At 38.5% G+C, this 15,323-nt stretch overlaps 1 protein-coding gene across 5 annotated transcripts in view; it reads right to left on the bottom strand.

Moving 5' to 3' along the window:
* ZNF280D (zinc finger protein 280D) overlaps positions 1–507 on the bottom strand; it is a 143,334-nt gene extending 142,827 nt beyond the window's left edge. For 3 of the 5 annotated variants that reach the window (XM_030318107.1, XM_030318111.1, XM_030318112.1), the window contains exon 1: positions 376–424. The gene's annotated coding sequence lies outside the window, so the exon portion shown is untranslated. Of the gene's footprint in view, positions 1–375 lie in introns of all 5 variants that reach the window. The other 2 variants (XM_030318109.1, XM_030318108.1) reach the window with 2 other exon arrangements.
* Positions 508–15,323: the final 14,816 nt, after the last annotated feature.

Genomic DNA, 15,323 nt, shown 5'->3' with positions numbered 1-15,323 from the left:
AGTCTCCAGAGGAGAGCCAAACCCAGGCTGGGGCAAACAGGCGCACAGGCCCTGGAAGGCGAGATGGAGGAGGCGGTGGAGGAGGCGGAGGAGGAGACGGAGGAAGAAGCGGCGAAGGCCTGCGCGGCCCCGGCCTGCCGCACCGAGCCGTCTGCCGCGTCGCGCCGGGATCCCTCCCCCGCCGGGGCCGGCGCAAGATGGCGGTCAGGCCGCCGCCGCGCAGCCGGTCCCCTCCCCCGCGCCCTGGGCGCTCTCGGCAAACCGCGCCGGCCTCGACACCCCCGGCCCAGCGCCCCCGGAGTGAGGCGGCGCAGGCCGCGCGGGAGGGCCTCTGCCTGCTGCAGCGCGGGGCGGGCGGGGGCGGGGGGCGCTTACCGTGAGCGGAGCGGATCGGCCTGACTGGGGCCCTGAGGAGGAGGAGAAAGAGGAGGAGGAAAAGGAGGAGCACGAAAAACTACACGGCGGCAACGGCGGCGGCTCCCATTGCGGAGCAGCAGATGAGCCGTGGGAAGGGGGGGGGGGGGTTCTCGTGGAGCCGGCGCGCTGCCTCATGGGTAGGCTCCGGGTCAGCCTTCGCGCGTCCGGGCTCCCTTTCTTCTAGCCGACACGGGAGGCGGGCGCCGGCATGTGCGTCGCACCGCAGGCCTTCGAAGGCCGCGGCGCCCCACCACGCGCTGGCCGCGGGCGAGGGCTAGGGCCGGGGCCTGGCGAGGCTGTGAGAGCCCTCCTGCTTGTCGGCCCGGTCGGGCCAGCGGTCTCGAAATCGGGGCTGCACCGGGTCTGAAGGCGTGGGAACGTGAGTTCCGGGTCCTCCCTGTGTGTAGCAGCTAGTTCTGGGCAGGCTTGGAAAGAAAGAACGTCTAGGAAGAGAGGCGCCATTACAAAGACTGTTCCTGAGGCGCGAAGACGTAAACCAGATGAGAAGTCAAGACAGGTTCTTTTAATAATTGGCTAATTTAGCCATACTTTTTTCAAACCTGCGATTTTAATTGTGTCTCCTTTAATTCCTGCCATATGGATGCCTGTAATAACTTAAAAAAAAAGAAAGAAACATGCATTTACAAGAACACTTACCAAGATACTGCTTGCTACACACTATATTTTGATCTGTAAGAGAAGTTTCCTCTCCGAGTTGTTCTCACAAGATCAATGTATCTTCATTAGATCCTTGAAACACACACACACAACACCAATCACTGTGCAAACCCATCACTGAATTGTACTAATTCTCCCTATTTGAATAAGTTTCTTCTTTCTCATCCAGACTGCCCCCAGCTTTTCTTTGGTGTTTAGCATTACAGTCACTTCATTATTGGTTACCACCCCCAGATTAATCTTACCCAAAGGCCACCTGAATTAACCCTAGAAGACCTGGAATGGCTACAGGTAACCATGACCTACTCTTCCCCCATCTGTGCCAGGGAGAGTCTATCCAGCTTTCTCTTTTCTTGCTGGCCCTGAAAGTCAACTTTGTAGGAAAAGAGAATAATTAAAATAACAAACTGGGAAGCTAAAAGTTAAAAAAAATTTTGGTGTATTATTCTTAAGTCATTATATTTCAAATATACTTCTAGTGGTTCTCAAAGCATTATGGTATGAAAATGAACTTAGATTTCACTCTGTGTTCTATAGTTTGGTCCTCGGTTTAAAGAGACAGAAACTTCATGTTGTTAGACCCTAGAGCTAATTTAAATCCAGGGGATGATTCATGCCAACCAAACTTAATACAGACTGATATACAAACCAATTTATCCCTCTTTTTTTTTTTTTCCTTTCGTGAAAAGCATAACTGCTCTGAAGACCAGAAAACCTGGTTGACACATTTTCACTCAAAGGAAACATTTATATGAGAAGCTACATTATAAAGGATGTCCAATGAGTATGGAATCAACACACATGAAGTAATTTAGATTATTATTATTATTAATTATTATTTTGACTACTCCATCCTTAAAACTCCTCCCTTGGCTTGTAGAACATGACTCTCTTGGTTCTTTTGACTTACTATCATTTTCTTAAGAGCTTCTCTTTCTCTGACTTCTATTTTCTGCCCTTTTCCTTATATACATACTCTTTAAGTATCCTCACCATACTCATTCTCAAGTGAGATCATGCTCCACACCCTTCCCTGACTTGTAGTGGGCATAGGTGATTGCCCAGCTTCCATTCCACCACTCCATTGTATCCACCTATACAATTTGGATGGAATAACCACTATCCAATTCCAAGAATGGTCCAGTCAGCGTAAAACTATTATAATTACTACCCTTACCTCCCTTTGAACCAGTTTTGGTTTCATAAACCAATTAGAGCAAAGCCCAGGATTTTTGTTTGTGGGCAAAAGAGAAGTTCTTTCCTTCTCTGAATGCTATAGCATTGGCATTAGAATATGAATACTGGTAGAGTTATAACTTTTTTGTCCTTTTTTCTACTGAGACGAGCCAACTGAGAATAAAGCTAACAAATGGAGGAGGAAGGGCTGGGTGAATCAATCATAGGGAAAGGAAGTCAATCCCTGAGAGCATCACAAGCCTCCAAACCAAACCCAACCTGAACCCCCTGCTACCTCTAGACTTCTCTATTATATGTGCCAATAAATTTCCTTTTCTGTTTAAGTAGAAGGTATCCAGAATAAGACTCTGTGGCAAAAAAAAATTATTTTTAGCTGAAGGCATTTGAGTTCCTGCAATCTCTTATCTGCCTAAAAGTGGAGCCTCCCAAAAGAACTCAATTGTCATAAATCTCCTCCCAGGGAGCAACCAGGGAAGATTAGCTCTTATCAACAGAGACAGTGAGAATTGTCACCACACCTAAACAATCATTATCACAAAACTATCATATCTCCCATCTATTCTCCTACGGGCCCATTTATCTTTCCTAAACGTCATTTGTTCTCCCATAAGTGCACTTTCTCCCCCACCACTTTCCAATAAGTCAATTGGTTTCATGTAAGTGCCCTCTCCCCTCCCCTTCACCTATTTAAATTGTATATAAGCCCCAAATTCTAACCACTCCTTTGAGTCACATTTCTTTGTAAACCCCCCTACAAGGTTTGTGATTAAATTCTGTCTTTTCTCTTGCTAACCTGTCCTTTTGTCACTTTTATTCACAAGCCCCTGAAAAGTAAATCTAAGAGAATAAAGAAAAAGTTTGCTCCCTGCCAAAGCCATTTTAAGTGGACTTTCTGTTACTTGCAAGTGAAAGCACCCTAACTGTGACAGAGACAAATATTCACCATCTTGCATACCCAGGAAACCCACATTTCCTAGCTCCTTCTATGTTAGGCCATGTGACTGTTTCTGGCCAGTGCAATGTAGGCAGAAGCAGTGATTGCCCAATCTAAAGCCTGACCCTTAAAGCCTCCAGTGATTTGTAGTTCCTTTTTATTTTTCACACATCAGTCAGCCACATAACAGAAAATTCTGAGGAGCTAAGGAAAGGCAGTAACATTAGATGGAAGGACCCCAGTTCTGTTAATAATTGCATGGAGCACATCTAATACAATGATCTTCATTGTACTGATGGGAGCAAAACATAAACTTTTACTGGGTTATGACTGAGATTTGAGGGTTGTTTATTACTAAATCACTAACCTTGATTAATAATAGAAACAATGGCCTACCATAACAAAAAATCCAAATAGGTGGCATTAGTTTAGCATAGCAGTCATGTGGAAATTAAAGAACCATGTAGTAGGCTGGATAACCAAAAATTCATATTAGGCAGGGGCTAAGCTGTTGCCTATAATACCTTAGAAGGCAGATTGGTATAAGTACATATTTTCTAGCTTTAAGGGAAGAGTTGAGAAAACAATATTAATTGTAGATGTTGGTGACTTTTTATGTGATTAGCAAGATATTACTACAAAGAGATTAGCATGGAACCAGTTTACAAACAAATTAAAGGAAATAGAATCCAGCATTTGGAGGCCTTGCAGAGTTTGAAAACACAATGCTCCTAGATTCAGAAGAGGAAGAGCTATGATTTTAAAAGGCTTTGAGCAAGGAAACCTCAGTAGGATTTGAACAAAATGACTCAGCCCTTAGGAATAGATCAGATTACACATGTTGTTTCAAATAGCATCTACTGTTTCAGATAGCCTCAAAGTAACAGCTATTATTTGTTCCCCAGCTTTACTGAGGTGTAACTGACAAAATTGTATTATAAAGTGTACAGGATGATTTGATATACATATCCATTGTGAAATTATTACAATTAGGTTAATTAACACATCCATCCCCTCACAGTTACTTTGCATGTGTATGGTGAGAAAGTTTAAAATCTACTCTCTTAGCAAATTTCAAGTATACAACACAGTATTAGTACATCAAATCCCCAGAACGTATTCATATTATAATTGAAAGCTGTGACCAGCATCTCCCCAGAGTAGCAACTGTTAAATTGAGAGTGAGATTTGATTAAGAAAGTGGAGAAATAAGGCATCTTTTAGAAGTATGTCCCCAGGGGCAATATTGTTGGTGCTTCAACCATTACTCTCAGATATCTACCCACTTTTTTGGGGGTGCTCCCTTTGCCCCAAGCTTCACTGCGCCTTCCAACAGCTAGCATCTGCAGCTCTTTTTCAGAGGACTACACTTAGACTCTTGGAGCCACTTTTCCTCCCATCACAGAGACTGAAAATACTTGGGAATTTATACCCATAGGGCAAGCTCTTAACCAAGAACTGATAAATGCAAGAGTGTGAAAGTCCTAACTCCCTTGTCTTGGGTGAGAACAACTTGGAAGCATGACTCACAGTCCAGAATTCCCCTGTAGGACCAGTGCATCCCTACCCCAAATTCATTATGTTAAAACCCTAATCCCCAGTGTGATGGTATTTGGAGATAGGGCCTTTCGGAAACAATGGAGACCTCTCTCTCATTCATTCTTTCTCTCTCTTTCTCTCTCTAATTCTCCCTCTCCCTCCCTCCCCCACTCTCTCAGGATACAGCAAGAAGGCTCCTATCTACAAGCCAGGAAGCAGGTTCTCACCAGGCACTGAGTCTGCCACAACTTGATCTTGGACTTCCCAGACTCCAGACTGTGGGAGACAGATGTTTATCATTTGGAGAGGCTGGGTGGCTCAGTCGGTTAAGTGCCTGACTTCAGCTCAAGTCATGATCTCATGGTTCATGGGTTCAAGCCCTTCATTGGGCTTTCTGCTAACAGCACAGAACCCACCTCAGATCTTCTGTCCCCCTCTCTCTTTGGGACCCTCTCAAAAACAAATATTTTTTTTTTTTTTAAAGAAGTGTTTGTTGTTTAGGCCACCCAGTCTATGGTATTTTTGCTATAGCATCTCAAACTAAGACAGTGTTAGTAATGCAAACCTCTTTGTTCCCTCAGCCCTAGAGATGGTAGCTGATTCCTGTAGTCACCACCTCCATAATATTTAGTGTTATCTTTTTGCTGTTAACAATTCTTAATTTTATTTTTTAAATTTTTTTTTCAACGTTTATTTATTTTTGGGACAGAGAGAGACAGAGCATGAACGGGGGAGGGGCAGAGAGAGAGGGAGACACAGAATCGGAAACAGGCTCCAGGCTCTGAGCCATCAGCCCAGAGCCCGACGCGGGGCTCGAACTCACGGACCGCGAGATCGTGACCTGGCTGAAGTCGGACGCTTAACCGACTGCGCCACCCAGGCGCCCCTACAATTCTTTATTTTAAATTCTCTTCGTTAAACAACGAGTATGCTTCTATCTCCTAACTGGATCCTTAGTGATACACTTGGCTTCCTCTTCTTCCTTGTCCTGCTTTCCCCACTTGTATACAAAGTTCTTAATAGTCAATTTTCACAAATCCTCTTCTCAGGATCTCCTTCTGGGTAACTCAACCTAAAACAGTCTCAGAAAGAATTTTGGGTGTTGTTAATATTGAACTGACTGGAAACAAATGGATCAGAAGCCTACTATAGTTTTGAGAAAACTCTACTGTGAAAGTAACTAGGCACCTAATCTAAAATTATTTTTAATTTTAAAGCTGTAAAACCATCTTTGGTTGACCACTAGCCTCCTCAAGTATGAAAGCTATACAGTCTCCAGGGAGAGCAGTCTCATTCAGATATGGCCACAGAAGATTATAAACAAGGAAAACTTCCCAAAGTGTAGAGCCAGAGGAAATGAAGAAAGATAATATCCTGGTTAACTTTACATATTGACTTGACTGGGATAAGCAATGCCCAGTAAAGCTGATAAAACATTATTTCTGCATGTGTCTATGAGGGTGGTTTCAAAAGAGAGTCCCATTTGAATCAGTAGACTGAGCAAAGAAGATTGTCTTCACCAATGTGGATGGGCATCATACAATCTGTTGAGGGCCTAAATAGAAGAAAAAAGGCAGAGGGAGAGTGAATTTACTCTCTCTGCTTGCGCATCTCCTCCTGCCCTCAGATATCAGCACTCTTGGTTCTTGGGCCTTAAGACTCAGCCAGGACTTACACCATCAGCCCCCCTCATTCTCAGCCTTCAGATTTGTACTGAATATGCCACTGGCTTTTTTGGTTCTCCAGCTAGATGTAGATATAGATACAGATATATAGAAATAAAGATATGTATCTGTCTCTATATTTAACACCTATTGATTGTTTCTCTGGAAAACGCTATTACAGAGTATCTCACCAAAAGAAGAATTAGAGCTTAACACCTAACCAAGGAAACTTCTTCACCTCTGGTATAAAAGGCCTTCAAAAATGTCTTGTCATCAGGATTTCAGAATTGCTATAAAGGTGTAACCACTTTGTCTCACATTCTGCTCCTTTTCTAACAAGAGTGTCTTTTGCAGTTATCCTCCTTCACTTCTACCATTGTATATTGAGTGTAAGTCTTGTGGGAGGAGTGGATTATATGCATTAGCTCATAGGTCACCAAACTGAGAAAAGTCACATCTAGAGCTGATGAAGAAATCTGTGCACCATCTGAGACTTTAAGCTAGACACAATGGCTTGATGGGACTCTGGATTATCACCTTTGGACATAGGTTAGTGTAAGGGAGGAAAAGAAGAATACGTATTTGGGACCAGAAAGGTGGATTAAGACAGAGATAATCACTTAATTTTCTCCTTTAAACATTTCCCATCCCTTTTACATTCAAATGGCAGCATGTAACTAGTTCAGGACAGTGGAATGTAATCAGAAGCAATTTACATCAATGCTACTGAAGTGTGGTTCAGAGACCAGTATTGTTCCATGATTTGTTTGTTTTTGGTCCATAACAAGGTAAGAAAAGCAAATGAAAATATTTAGAAACTTATATAGAAATTGGACATTTTCACAACATCTTTGTTGTCTTTTACAAAAGTAACAGTCTGTAACAGATTGGAAAGTTTTTAAAAAGTGGTCCTTTGCTACAGATAGTTTGAGAAGCTGTATTCTAACATCACCTCTAGCCCAGCCTCTAAAAATTCTTAACATTCTTCCCAGACCTTTTTGTTCTTCAGTTGGTCAGATGCAGAGGATCTACCAGAGTACTTGAAGCCCTAGAAAATAGTGGAGGTATGAGGTAGAAGTAACCTGGGGTTTCTGAATGATTGATGGAAGAGAAACAAATCCCCAAAAAACACATCAATATCCACTAGACTATAAGGTGAGTGAGAAATAAACTTTAATATGTTAAGTCTCTGGGATTTGGGGGTTATATTTTTGAGTAGCTAGTGTAAGTTATCCAAATACATTGTTACTGACTTTTCCTATGACATTGACTTTTATCTCTATTTTCATTATTCCTCAACTTATATCCTGAAAGCACACCCCTCCCCAAAGCATCAGAGCCATATATCTCATCACCTAGTTGACAATCCCACTTGGATGTCCCACAGGACCTAAAAACTCAACATTACTAACACTTAATCCTTTATGCTCCCTCTTTTTTTCTCTATTCAATTTTGTTCAGCCAAAGCGCCATCCCTCCAACTTTCCAATCCTGAAATCTTGGAATAACCCTCACCTTCTCCTTCTCTTGTCCCCATCATAACCCATCAACCCTGTACCAACTTCTGAAGGTTCTACCTTCATCACATCTTTCTAACCGTTTCCCTACTTTTAATTTCTAGTTCCTCTACTCTACCTCACTTGAGTGAGAAAATCTTCCTTTGTACACTCCTGCAATTAATTTCTTCTAACATTATAAAACACCTTTCTTTTTTTTTAAATTTATTTAAATGTATATTTATTTTTGAGAGAGACAGAGACAGAATGTGAGTGGGTTGGGGCAGAGAGAGAGGGAGGCACAGAATCCCAAGCAGGCTCCAGGCTCCAAGCTGTCAGCACAGAGCCCGACACGGGGCTCGAACTCACAAGCTGTGAGATCATGACCTGAGCTGAAGTCGGATGCTCAACCAACTGAGCCACCCAGCCGCCCCTATAAAACACCTTTCTAAGAAGCAAATCTAAATATATAACATCCATGCTTTAGAAATATATCAATTTTTTACATAGCCCTTAAAGACAAAACTCATGCTCCTTAACATGATGTGCTGGATACTGTGGATTGGCCACTTTAATTTCCATTCCACTCTCCTTCTAATTGGACATGATAAAAAGCCAAACAAAACACACAAAAAAACACAACTATACTCTCCATACAGCCTTACCAGTAGAGTTCTAGATGTGTTAGGTTCTGCAATTTGATGCACCTGCACTAAATTTGAGGTCGAAGCCATCTTCTGGCAGCAAGGTTATTAAGATGTGACTGTTAGGAACCCATGTGGGAGGGGAAGGAAAAAAAAAAAAAGAGGTTAGAGCGGGAGAGAGCCAAAGCATAAGAGACTGTTAAAAACTGAGAACAAACTGAGGGTTGACGGGGGGTGGGAGGGAGGGGAGGGTGGGTGATGGGTATTGAGGAGGGCACCTTTTGGGATGAGCACTGGGTGTTGTATGGAAACCAATTTGTCAATAAATTTCATATATATATAAAAAAAAAAGATGTGACTGTTAGAGGCAATTGCAGCAGTTGAGTACTAGTGGTAGTATCTATTATCTGTCTATAACTGCAGGTTTGTACCTTTTGACTCCCTTCACCCATTTAGCTCAGCCTCCAATCTCTGCCTTTGGTAACCACCAATCTGTTCTCTATATCTATGAGTTTGGTTCTTCACTTATTTGTTTAGATTTTACATAAAAGTGAGATCATGCAGTATTTGTCTTTCCTTGTCTTATTTCACTTAGCATAATGATCTCAACGTCCATCCATGTTGTCACAAATCACAAGATTTCATTCCTTTTATGGCTGAGTAATATCCCATTATATATATATATATATATATATATATATATATATATATCACATTTTCTTTATCCATTCATCTGACAATGTACACTTAGAGTCCATATCTTGCCTCTTCTAAATAATGTTGCAATAAACATGGGGTACACGTATCTTTTTGAGTTAGTGTTTTTGTTTTATGTGCACAGCACCCAGAAATGGAATTGCTGGGTCATATGCCCATTCTATTTTTAATTTTTTGAGGTATCTCCATACTGTTTTCTACCATAGCTTCACCAATTAGCATTACTACCAACAGTTCATAAAGGTTCCCTTTTCTCTACATTTTCACCAACATTGGTCGTCTTTTTTTATAATACCTAACAGATGTAGGTATTACCTACAGATAATACCTTCCCTAATGATTAGTGAATTTGAGCACATTTTCATATACACATTGGCCACCTGTATGTCTTCTTTGGAAATATGTCTATTCAGATCTTCTGCCCATTTTTAGATCAGATTTTCTTTTTTGCTATTGAATTATATGGGTTCTTTATATATTTTGGATATTAATCCCTTATCAAATATATGATTTACAACTATTTTCTCCTATTCTAAGTGACCACATTCTTATGTAACATTGCATTTATAGCTAATACAGTATATAATTAGTGTTAGTAGTTATTACAAAAGTCAGTCTATATTGTAATTATTGTCTACTGCTCTCTACTAAACTATATGCTTGTTGAGCACAGAGACTGTGTTTCATTAGTCTTTACCTTTTCAGTGATTATCACAAAACCTATACCAAGCCTCAATGAATGTTTGATTAATTAATAAACAAATATGTGAACGAATGACAAACATTCTAAAAAGCTGCATTTTTTGGTCTATTGTACCATATAGGAAACACGTAGAACATTTCTTTATTAAATCATTTTTTCTTCAGTCAAAATATAATAAAATTTATTAGATTAAGCTGGATTGAATTTTTTGCGGTAATACCACCATACTTTCCTGAGACTATTCCTTTTTTATTTTACTTAGAGTTTTAGGTGATCCTCAATGAGGTAAATACACAGGTCCAATTCATAATAAATATGTTTAATGAATTTCATTTTAATTTCCTTTCCATAACTCCTCAGTTACTAACTTACACACAAACTTCAACTACTTCTATAGGTAGTTGGTTATTTCCATTATGTATAGATTCTACTAGTTTCATTTTTAAATATTAAACTAATCCTTGTTTTCAAATTTGGGCATATTTGCTAGTGTCTCAGTGTTCCATGATCCAAATACCTAACCCACAGCTGAGACATTGTTAGATGAATTTGACATTTGTTATATTAATAGTTTCCTGAGTATGTAAAATTATGATGTGATCATTTTGACTAGGGAACATTTTGGTACAGACTAAAATAAAAACTCATACTTTTTTTTATTTTGATAAAATACTCAAAATTATTTTTCTCAACCCATTCCTAAGTCTCATACAATTACATCTTCAGTTGGAGTAAAGATCTGGGATGTGATGAGGCTTAGAGATCAAGTGGGGTAAGGAATGAGGTATAAACAACAAAATTCATGATCATGACCATTTTGATGAGTCTGTAACAATTGCATCAAACTGGCCATCTCAAAAAAACAGAATTCAGAGCTATATATATGTCCTGTCTCCATTTCTAAGTGTAAGCTCTAAAACAGTGGTAGAGTACTAGATCATAAATAGGCTAACATATTTTGGTTATTATAAGTTAGTTAGTAATTATAAGTGATAATATTTGTAAGTGATAAGCAGGTAGAACTATGTAATATAATCTCTAAATATGTTGACTCAGTGACACATGAACAGCATTTAGTCATGAAATAAAAATATAAAACATTTTATCCAAAATATTTAATAATGTACATAATCATAGCCATGCATCATAATGAAACATAATTGATAAAGAATTTACAAAAGCAATACTCAGTTTTTCCAGTTTATTGGTATATAATTGGCATATAATATTGTATAAGTTTAACATGTATTCCATAACTATTTGAGATATGTACATATTGCAACACTATTACCACAATAGGTTTAGTTAACATCCATTACCTCACATACATTTTTTTCTTATGATAAGACTTTTAAGAAATACTCTCTTAGCAGCTTTCAAATATTCAATATAGTATTGTTAACTGTAGTCACCTTGAACATTACTGTTTTCTATACCTCCAAAACTTAACTTATAACTGAAAGTTTGTACCTTTGAATACCTTCACCTATTTCCCCCATTCCACTGCCTCTACCTCTGGCAACCACCAATCTGATTTTTGTTTCCATGAATTTGTTTTTTTTTTTAGATTCCACATAGAAGTAAGACCATGTAGTATCTGTCTTTCTCCGTTTGACTTATTTCACTTAGCATAATGACCTCAAGTTTCATCCATGTTGTAGCAAACGTCAGGATTTCTTTCATTTTTAGGGCTGAGAAATAAATCCATCCAGTAATGGACATTTAGGTTGTTTCCATGGCTTAGCCACTGTAAATAATGCTGCAACAAACATGGGGTGCAGATATCTCTTCGAGACAGAGATATCATTTCATTCAGATATAACCCAGATGTGGAACTGCTGGATCATATGGTAGTTTTAGCTTTAATTTTTTGAGGAACCTCTATATTGTCTTCCATAATGGCCAGTTTACATTTCCATCAACAGAATATAAGGGCTTCTTTTTCTCTATATCCTTGTCAGCACTTAAAACTTGTTTAATTTTATAATAGTCATCCTAACAGGTGTGAAATGATATCTCATTGTGGTTTTGATTTGCATTTCCCTGATGATTAGTGATGTTGAGTGCCTTTTCATGAGAGAGAGAGCGCACATGCACAGGGGAGGGGCAGAGTGAGAGGGAGAGAGACTGCTGTCAGCACAGAGTCCAACATGGGGCTCTGGGGCTTGATCTCACAAATCAAATCATGACATCATTACCTGAGTCAAAATCAAGAGTCAGACACTTAACCAACTGAGCCACCCAGGTGCCCCTGGCATTAATTCTTCTTTAAATTTTGGTAAACCCCACCAGAAAAACCATCTGGTCCTAAGCTTTTCTTTGTTGGGAGGTTTTTGATTATTGATTCAATCTCCTTACTCTTTATTAGTTGATTCAGATTTTCTCTTTCTTCATGATTCATTTTGGTATGTTGCATGTTTCTAGGACATGCATTCATTTCTTCTAGGTTGTCTAATTTGTTGGCATACAATCATTCATAGTAGTCTCTTATGGTTCTTTATATTGTGACATCAGTTGTAATGTCTCCTCTTTCATTTACAACTTTATTTTTGGGTGCTCTTTGCTCAGTCTAGCTAAAGAACCAACTCTTTGTTTTGCTGTTTTTGTTCATCTTTTCAAAGAACCAACTCTTAGTTTTGCTGATCATTTCTATTGTTTTCCTGTTTTCTATTTCACTTATTTCTGCTCTAATCTTTCTAATTCCTTTCTTCCGCTAATTTAGGGCTTAGTTTGTTCTTCTTTTTCTAGTTCCTTGAGGAGCAAAGTTAGGATGTTTATTTGAGATCTTCCTTTATTCCTGATGTATACATTTATTGCTATAAACGTCTTTCCTCTTAGAACTGCTTTTGCTGTATCCCACAAGTTTTGCAATGTTGTATTTCCATTTGTTTGTCTCAAGATATTTTTTAATTCCTCTTTTGATTTCTTCTTTGATCCATTGGTTGTTCATGATTGTGTTGTTTAATTTCCATGTGTTTGTGAATTTTCCAGATTTCTTTCTCTTATTGATTTCTAGTTTTATACCATTGTGGTCATAAAAGATACTTAAGTGTGATTTCAATATTCTTTAATTTGTAAGTCCTGTTTTGTGGCCTAAGATATATCCTGAAGAATTATCTGCATGAATTTGAGAAAAATGTATATTTTGCTGCTATTAGATGGGATATTCTGCGTATGTCCATTAGGACCATTTAGTCTATAGTGTTGTTCAAATCTACTGTTTCCTTATTGATTGTCTGAGAGTAGGGTATTAAAGTCCTCAACTATTATTGTATTGCTGTTTATTTTTCCTTTTAGTTTTGTTAGTATTTGCCTTATATATCAGGTGCTCTGATGTTGGGTGCGTAAATACTTAGATAATTTTTGTTTTTAAATGTATCTATGTAATGCTTCGTTTCAAAAAAGTTTGTATACAGATACAAATAATATGGAAATATCAAATAAATTAAAAACAAGAAAGTCAGTCAAAAGGGAAGAAAGGTTAAGAAAGTTTCATATTGTCCTAATGCAAAACTCAAACCAATTTCTTAGGAAAGTAAAACTATGCTTGAATTCAAACCAGAAAATAATTTCTCCACTGGATCATCATAGGCTAGATTCTATGTATGATATGCCTTAATCTGGGAGTAGATTTCAGTGTAGCCAGAGAAATGGATGAATTACAAATTCTCTAGATAGTCCTCCTTAGTGATTCTTTCATCTAAGCTTTAACAAAGAATAGTGAACAGTTCTGAATTTGAAATTAACCCACCTGAGAAACACCTAGAATACAGCTATTCATTGTCACTAATTAAGTACAGAGCCTTATGTTTTAATAATCACTAGAGCTGGGGGGTAGCTTTGACATTTTCTGGTGAATATTAAAACATGCAAACGATGCCTGTATAAAAAGTCACCCCACCTGGTACTTGGGAGTTGTGCCAAAAAAATAAAGTACAGGAATAAAGATGAAATTGTCTTCAGAAAATAATTTGTGCCCCCTCTAACCTACTGAAAACTGGGTAACTGATATTACAGAGTTCCACACCATAAAGCATGGCAGCAATAATTTTGGTCTGGAAAATGTTAAATACCACCACCACACTTTGCATTAAAATTTGTTATACTAAAATATCCACAGAGCATCAATATGTGAATACTATTAATTTGTTATTATGGAATAGCCCACCTGAAACTTGCCTGCTTTTTTAATATAATATTGCTCTAAGATATCTAGAGTTGCAATTATCAAGTATGAAGCAGCAGTTTAAATGACTTATCTGGTAAGCAGCACATAAGTGAAGTTTCTAATTTTCATAGCACAAAGGAAGCAGTATTTTAATAGCCCATGTTGCAAATATTTGAACTGTCGTGAGATGGCCAAGTCATTTGAAGTGAAATTCTTGTTCATTTTTGGAACATCTTTGGTCATTATTTCTTCAAGCATTGACTCTGTTCCATTCTCTCCTTCCTCTCCTTTTGGAACTCTGATTATATGAATATTAGATCTGTCCTCCATGTCTCCTGACTTTTCTTCTATATTTCTTATTTCTTTTGTCTATCTGTGTTTCATTCTGGAAAATTTCTTCTAAAATATTTTCTAATTTGCTCTTATATTTATCCACTCATTTTTAAATGTTTATATCACATTAATTTATGTATAATATCATTGGTTCTTTTAAAAATATTATCAGCCACCTTTTAGATTATTGTGATATTTTAAATTTGTTTTTTATTTAAGTATAGTAAGCCACATTTAAAAAAAATCTCTTCTCTAATAATTCCAATATCTGCTATATTTTATTTCTGTCATTTTTTCATGGGATGCTTTCCTTGTGTGTGTGTGTGTTTGTGTATGTGTGCCTATGTTGTTTTACTGTACACTGTTTATTGTCCATAAAATATTATGTGAAAGGATTCTTTGAAGTCTAGCATAAATGTACCTTCTTTCAGAAAGGATTTTCTTCTACCAGTTTAGAACAAAATTATACAAATTCATGGCTTCATGTTCAATGGGCCATTCAAATCAAGGTCTGTAATTCTTGTGAAGAGTGAGCTCACAGCCACAGCCTCTCAGGGAGTTTTTCTCCTTTTTTTTTTTTACATCTGTTTTTTGCAGTGCCAAGGCAACATTCTCTTTGGTCTCTGCATGTATGGATAGGTATATTTCAGGTTTTCTTTTCCTCTGAAGGTGACACCACTTCAGTGGAGAAGGGGTTGTCTGCTATGTCCCCCCCACCCTCACTGTGGGCAGGACTTGGGTTTCAACTTCTGATTTCTTACATGTGAGATTGCTAAAACCAATGCCCAAACATGCCCAGATCAATAACTTCCCTTAGAGTAAAGGCAGCCTCA

This window comes from Lynx canadensis, chromosome B3 (genome assembly GCF_007474595.2).
Source record: "Lynx canadensis isolate LIC74 chromosome B3, mLynCan4.pri.v2, whole genome shotgun sequence".
Classification (NCBI taxonomy): Eukaryota; Metazoa; Chordata; class Mammalia; order Carnivora; family Felidae; genus Lynx; species Lynx canadensis.
This window is presented reverse-complemented; position numbering and strand designations above follow the sequence as displayed.